The sequence below is a fragment of the Coregonus clupeaformis genome, chromosome 30 (assembly GCF_020615455.1).
Source record: "Coregonus clupeaformis isolate EN_2021a chromosome 30, ASM2061545v1, whole genome shotgun sequence".
Taxonomy (NCBI): Eukaryota; Metazoa; Chordata; class Actinopteri; order Salmoniformes; family Salmonidae; genus Coregonus; species Coregonus clupeaformis.
Window position 1 is genome coordinate 10246259 of NC_059221.1, and position 6143 is coordinate 10252401.

The following is a 6143-nucleotide window of genomic DNA, read 5'->3' on the forward strand; positions in this document are numbered from 1 at the left end:
ATTCGTGTCTGTGTCAAGTTCCTTTCATGACGCAGCAATGATTAAACGTTGGCTAGCTAGGACAAGTATATTGAATTTAGCTACTACAGTACAGTTAGCTGGTCGTGTTGGGTAGCTAGCAATGGCCACTGTGTTGACTTTGTTTGAAGAACGGCTAGCTAGCTAGCTTCGTGCTACACCCGGCACACAATGGCTATTGTGTTGACTCTGACTCTGTTCGAAAAAACGGCTAGTTAGCTCGCTTCGTGCTACAGCCGGCACGGCCGAAGACACTGCCAAGACACACCAATAGTGTGATAACACACTAAACAGATCATTCGTGTCTGTGTCAAGTTCCTTTCATGACGCAGCAATGATTAAACGTTGGCTAGCTAGGACAAGTATATTGTATTTAGCTACTACAGTACAGTTAGCTGGTCGTGTTGGGTAGCTAGCAATGGCCACTGTGTTGACTTTGTTTGAAGAACGGCTAGCTAGCTAGCTTCGTGCTACACCCGGCACACAATGGCTACTGTGTTGACTCTGACTCTGTTCGAAAAACGGCAAGTTAGCTCGCTTCGTGCTACAGCCGGCACGGCCGAAGACACTGCCAACCTACAGTAACTACCCACAAGCTATGACGCCATAGCTAACTAGCAAGCTAGCATCCATTAACACACAATTTAGCACCAATACTTGGTTACAACAAACTGCCAAGAGTGTGTTAGCACACTAAACAGATAATTCATGTCCGTGTCTAGTTCCTTTCATAACGCATAACGCAGCAAAAGTTGGCTAGCAGCACATTAACATTGGAAACAGCTCTCCACCGTTGCTAAACGTTACAGTCAATTGTACCAGTAGCTACCCGCTAGCTAGCTAGCCTCGTGCTTCGATACTAACCTACAATTACCTACGGAAACCTACAATAACAACAATACTAACCTACAGTAACTACACTACCTAACTACAACTAGGGTAACTACAACTAACTACCTACCTACGATCTAATACATGGTTAAGCTTTACTCAACACCATATGAGAAGCTTACCTCCTGCTTACCTCCAGCTAGAGAAAAAGCTAGCTTGTCCCATAGGGAAGTAATGCATGAATTGTTCGAGATGCAGTGCTTGGCCCCTTCTGAATCTCGTCTTATCAGTGGTGGAAAAAGTACCCAATTGTCATACTTGAGTAAAAGTAAAGATACCTTAATAGAAAATGACAAGTAAAAGTGAAAGTCACCCAGTAAAATACTACTTGAGTAAAAGTCTAAAAGTATTTGGTTTTAAATATACTTAAGTATCAAAAGTAAATGTTATTGATAAAATATACTTAAGTATCAAAAGTAAAAGCATAAATCATTTCTCATTCCTTATATTAAGCAAACCAGATGGATAGCCAGGGGCACACTCCAACACTCAGAAATAATTTACAAACGAAGCATTTGTGTTTAGTGAGTCCGCCAGATCAGTAGCATTAGGGATGACCAGGGATGTTCTCTTGATAAGTGCGTGAATTTGACAATTTTCCTGTCCTGCTAAGCATTCAAAATGGAACGAATACTTTTGGGTGTCAGAGTGTATGGCGTAAAAAGTATATTATTTTCTTTAGGAATGTAGTGTAAAAGCTGTCAAAAATATAAATAGTAAAGTAAAGTACAGATACAAATAAAACGACTTAAGTAAAAATACTTTAAAGTACTACTTAAGTACTTTACACCACTGCCTCTTATAGAACCATAGCTTGTTGGCAAAGATATGTTGACACTGTTTAAACTCTCTCTTCTCTTAAGCCTGTTTGATTGGTCTTTACATTTTAGGAACTTATTTTCTGCAACTCTCATTACAGACCATACATTTTTTAACTCTTTATTTCAATATGGTTTACCAATTTGTTGAGATCGCTTAAGCTTGGATGATACTGATTTAACAGGTAAACACTTTTCCATTGCGTCATGTAGTACCTAACAGAACAGGCCATACCACTGATCAATATTATATTGTGTTTTCTGGCAAGCTTCCAGGTTATCAATACCCACATGAAAAAATACAACAGTTTACTATAGAATACTACAGTACTTACTATATAATTCTGTAATAAACTGTAGTATGCTGTAGAATACTATACTACACATTGTAGTATCCCTCAATCATGTGTTGTACTTACTATAGAATGTTGTAGTATACAGTAGAATACTACAGTATTATCTGGAGAAAAAAACACTGTAGTAAATACAACAGTAACGAAAAACACTACAGTCCACAAAAATACTACACTTTTTAAACTATAGTAAATACTACAATATTTAATTTGCATATACTGTACCTTGCCCATTCCCCACCCCCATATCCTAATTTGTGCCACCCATAAATGAGAAACGTACATCCCAAGTATAGACCATATATTGTGTTCCCTACAGGTTATAAAAAAGAGCAGAAGCTCTGAACTATTCGTTCAGACCCCAGACCTACCTACCTACCTACCTACCTACCTACCTACCTACCTACCTACCTACCTACCTACCTACCTACCTACAGTGGGGAAAAAAAGTATTTAGTCAGCCACCAATTGTGCAAGTTCTCCCACTTAAAAAGATGAGAGAGGCCTGTAATTTTCATCATAGGTACACGTCAACTATGACAGACAAATTGAGATTTTTTTTCTCCAGAAAATCACATTGTAGGATTTTTAATGAATTTATTTGCAAATTATGGTGGAAAATAAGTATTTGGTCACCTACAAACAAGCAAGATTTCTGGCTCTCACAGACCAGTAACTTCTTCTTTAAGAGGCTCCTCTGTCCTCCACTCGTTACCTGTATTAATGGCACCTGTTTGAACTTGTTATCAGTATAAAAGACACCTGTCCACAACCTCAAACAGTCACACTCCAAACTCCACTATGGCCAAGACCAAAGAGCTGTCAAAGGACACCGGAAACAAAATTGTAGACCTGCACCAGGCTGGGAAGACTGAATCTGCAATAGGTAAGCAGCTTGGTTTGAAGAAATCAACTGTGGGAGCAATTATTAGGAAATGGAAGACATACAAGACCACTGATAATCTCCCTCGATCTGGGGCTCCACGCAAGATCTCACCCCGTGGGGTCAAAATGATCACAAGAACGGTGAGCAAAAATCCCAGAACCACACGGGGGGACCTAGTGAATGACCTGCAGAGAGCTGGGACCAAAGTAACAAAGCCTACCATCAGTAACACACTACGCCGCCAGGGACTCAAATCCTGCAGTGCCAGACGTGTCCCCCTGCTTAAGCCAGTACATGTCCAGGCCTGTCTGAAGTTTGCTAGAGTGCATTTGGATGATCCAGAAGAGGATTGGGAGAATGTCATATGGTCAGATGAAACCAAAATAGAACTTTTTGGTAAAAACGCAAGTCGTCGTGTTTGGAGGACAAAGAATGCTGAGTTGCATCCAAAGAACACCATACCTACTGTGAAGCATGGGGGTGGAAACATCATGCTTGGGGGCTGTTTTTCTGCAAAGGGACCAGGACGACTGATCCGTCTAAAGGAAAGAATGAATGGGGCCATGTATCATGAGATTTTGAGTGAAAACCTCCTTCCATCAGCAAGGGCATTGAAGATGAAACGTGGCTGGGTCTTTCAGCATGACAATGATCCCAAACACACCGCCCGGGCAACGAAGGAGTTGTTTCGTAAGAAGCATTTCAAGGTCCTGGAGTGGCCTAGCCAGTCTCCAGATCTCAACCCCATAGAAAATCTTTGGAGGGAGTTGAAAGTCCGTGTTGCCCAGCGACAGCCCCAAAACATCACTGCTCTAGAGGAGATCTGCATGGAGGAATGGGCCAAAATAACAGCAACAGTGTGTGAAAACCTTGTGAAGACTTACAGAAAACGTTTGACCTGTGTCATTGCCAACAAAGGGTATATAACAAAGTATTGAGAAACTTTTGTTATTGACCAAATACTTATTTTCCACCATAATTTGCAAATACGTTCATAGAAAATCCTACAATGTGATTTTCTGGATTTTTTTTTCTCATTTTGTCTGTCATAGTTGACGTGTACCTATGATGAAAATTACAGGCCTCTCTCATCTTTTTAAGTGGGAGAACTTGCACAATTGGTGGCTGACTAAATACTTTTTTTCCCCACTGTACCTACCATCCTACTTACTTACTTACTTACTTACTTACTTACCTACCTACCTACCTACCTACCTACCTACCTACATACAGGTTATGGAAAATCGGCTCTTTTAGTATTTCTCTAGTAGGTTTCCTTGAGGAGAAAGCCTCCACTTCTATGCCAAAGATAATCAAACAAAAACACTATAGTAAATACTACAGTAATGTCTGCAAAAACACTACAGAAAATATTGAAGTCCGCGAAATACTACAGTATACTGCAATCTGCAAAAACACTACATTAATTACTATAGTATACTACAGTTTTCTTTTACTACAGTATTTATACTATAGTTAACTGTAAGTAATACAGTATACTACAGTATTCACTGTAGTGTTTTTGCGGACTTTAGTGAATACTACAGTAAAGTCTGCAAAAACACTACAGTTTCCACAAGCTCAGTTGAGGTAATCACATTAAACTCCATACATGTATTCAGACATCATGGGGTGTTACAATATAGTCAATGACTGCTTTTCCCTTTGTTGACATTGATGTGAAATGATCATTTGGTGGTGTTAAGGTACTATTCAGAATGCAGCACTTGGAATCCTTTAAGAATTCAATGAACGTTTCCCCATGCCTATTTACACCTGTGTCTAAAGCAACTCTAGGTACAATACCATCGATGTCAATTATACAGTCTTTCATATCAGAGATACGGCTGTTCAGGTCACCATATATATACAGTGCCTTCAGAAAGTATTCAGATCACTCGACTTTTCCACATTTTGTTACGTTACAGCGTTATTCTAAAATGGATTCTACACACAATACCACATGATGACAAAGCGAAAACAGATTTTAATATTTTTTAGCAAATGCATTAAAAATAAAAACCAGAAATACCTTATTTACATAAGTATTCAGACCCTTTGCTATGAGACTCGAAATTAAGCTCAGGTGCATCCTGTTTCCATTGATCATCCTTGAGATGTTTCTACAACTTCATTGGAGTCCACCTGTGGTAAATTCAATTGATTGGACATGATTTGGAAAGGCACACACCTGTTTATATAAGGTCCCACATTTGAAAGTGCATGTCAGAGCAAAAACCAAGCCATGAGGTCGAAGGAATTGTCCGTAGAATTCCGAGACAGGATTGTGTCGAGGCACAGATCTGGGGAAGGGTACCCAAACATTTGTGCAGCATTGAAGGTCCCCAAGAACACAGTGGCATCCATCATTCTTAAATGGAAGAAGTTTGGAACCACCTAGACTCTTCCTAGAGCTGGCCACCTGGCCAAAGTGAGCAATCGGGGGAGAAGGGCCTTGGTCAGGGAGGTGACCAAGAACCCGATGGTCACTCTGACAGAGCTCTAGAGTTCCTCTGTGGAGATGGGAGAACCTTCCAGAAGGACAACCATTTCTGCAGTACTCCACCAATCAGGCCTTTATGGTAGAGTGGTAAGACGGAAGCCACTCCTCAGTAAAAGGCACATGACAGCCTGCTTGGAGTTTGCCAAAAGGCACCTAAAGATTCTCAGACCATGAGAAACAAGATTCTCTGGTCTGATGAAACCAAGATTGAACTCTTTGGCCTGAATACCAAGCGTCACGTCTGGAGGAAACCTGGCACTATCCCTACGGTGAAGCATGGTGGTGGCAGCATCATGCTGTGGGGAGGTTTTTCAGCGGCAGGGACTGGGAGAATAGTCAGGATCGAGGCAATGATGAACAGAGCAAAGTACAGAGAGATCCTTGATAAAAACCTGCTCCAGAGCGCTCAGGACCTCAGACTGGGGCGAAGGTTCACCTTCCAACAGGACAACGACCCTAAGCACACAACCAAGACAATGCAGGAGTGGCTTCGGGACAAGTCTCTGAATGTCCTTGAGTGGCCCAGCCAGAGCCCGGACTTCAACCCAATCGAACATCTCTGGAGAGACCTGAAAATAGCTGTGCAGCAATGCTCCCCATCCAACCTGACAGAGCTTGAGAGGATCTGCAGAGAAGAATGGGAGAAACTCCCCAAATACAGGTGTGCCAAGCTT

General features: G+C 41.2%; 1 non-coding gene across 1 annotated transcript; it reads left to right on the plus strand.

Moving 5' to 3' along the window:
* The first annotated feature begins 4205 nt into the window (after positions 1–4205).
* On the plus strand, positions 4206–4260 carry LOC121546854. The gene has a single exon (XR_005996444.1). It is a non-coding gene; the product is annotated as a U7 small nuclear RNA (small nuclear RNA).
* The last annotated feature ends 1883 nt before the right edge of the window (positions 4261–6143 follow it).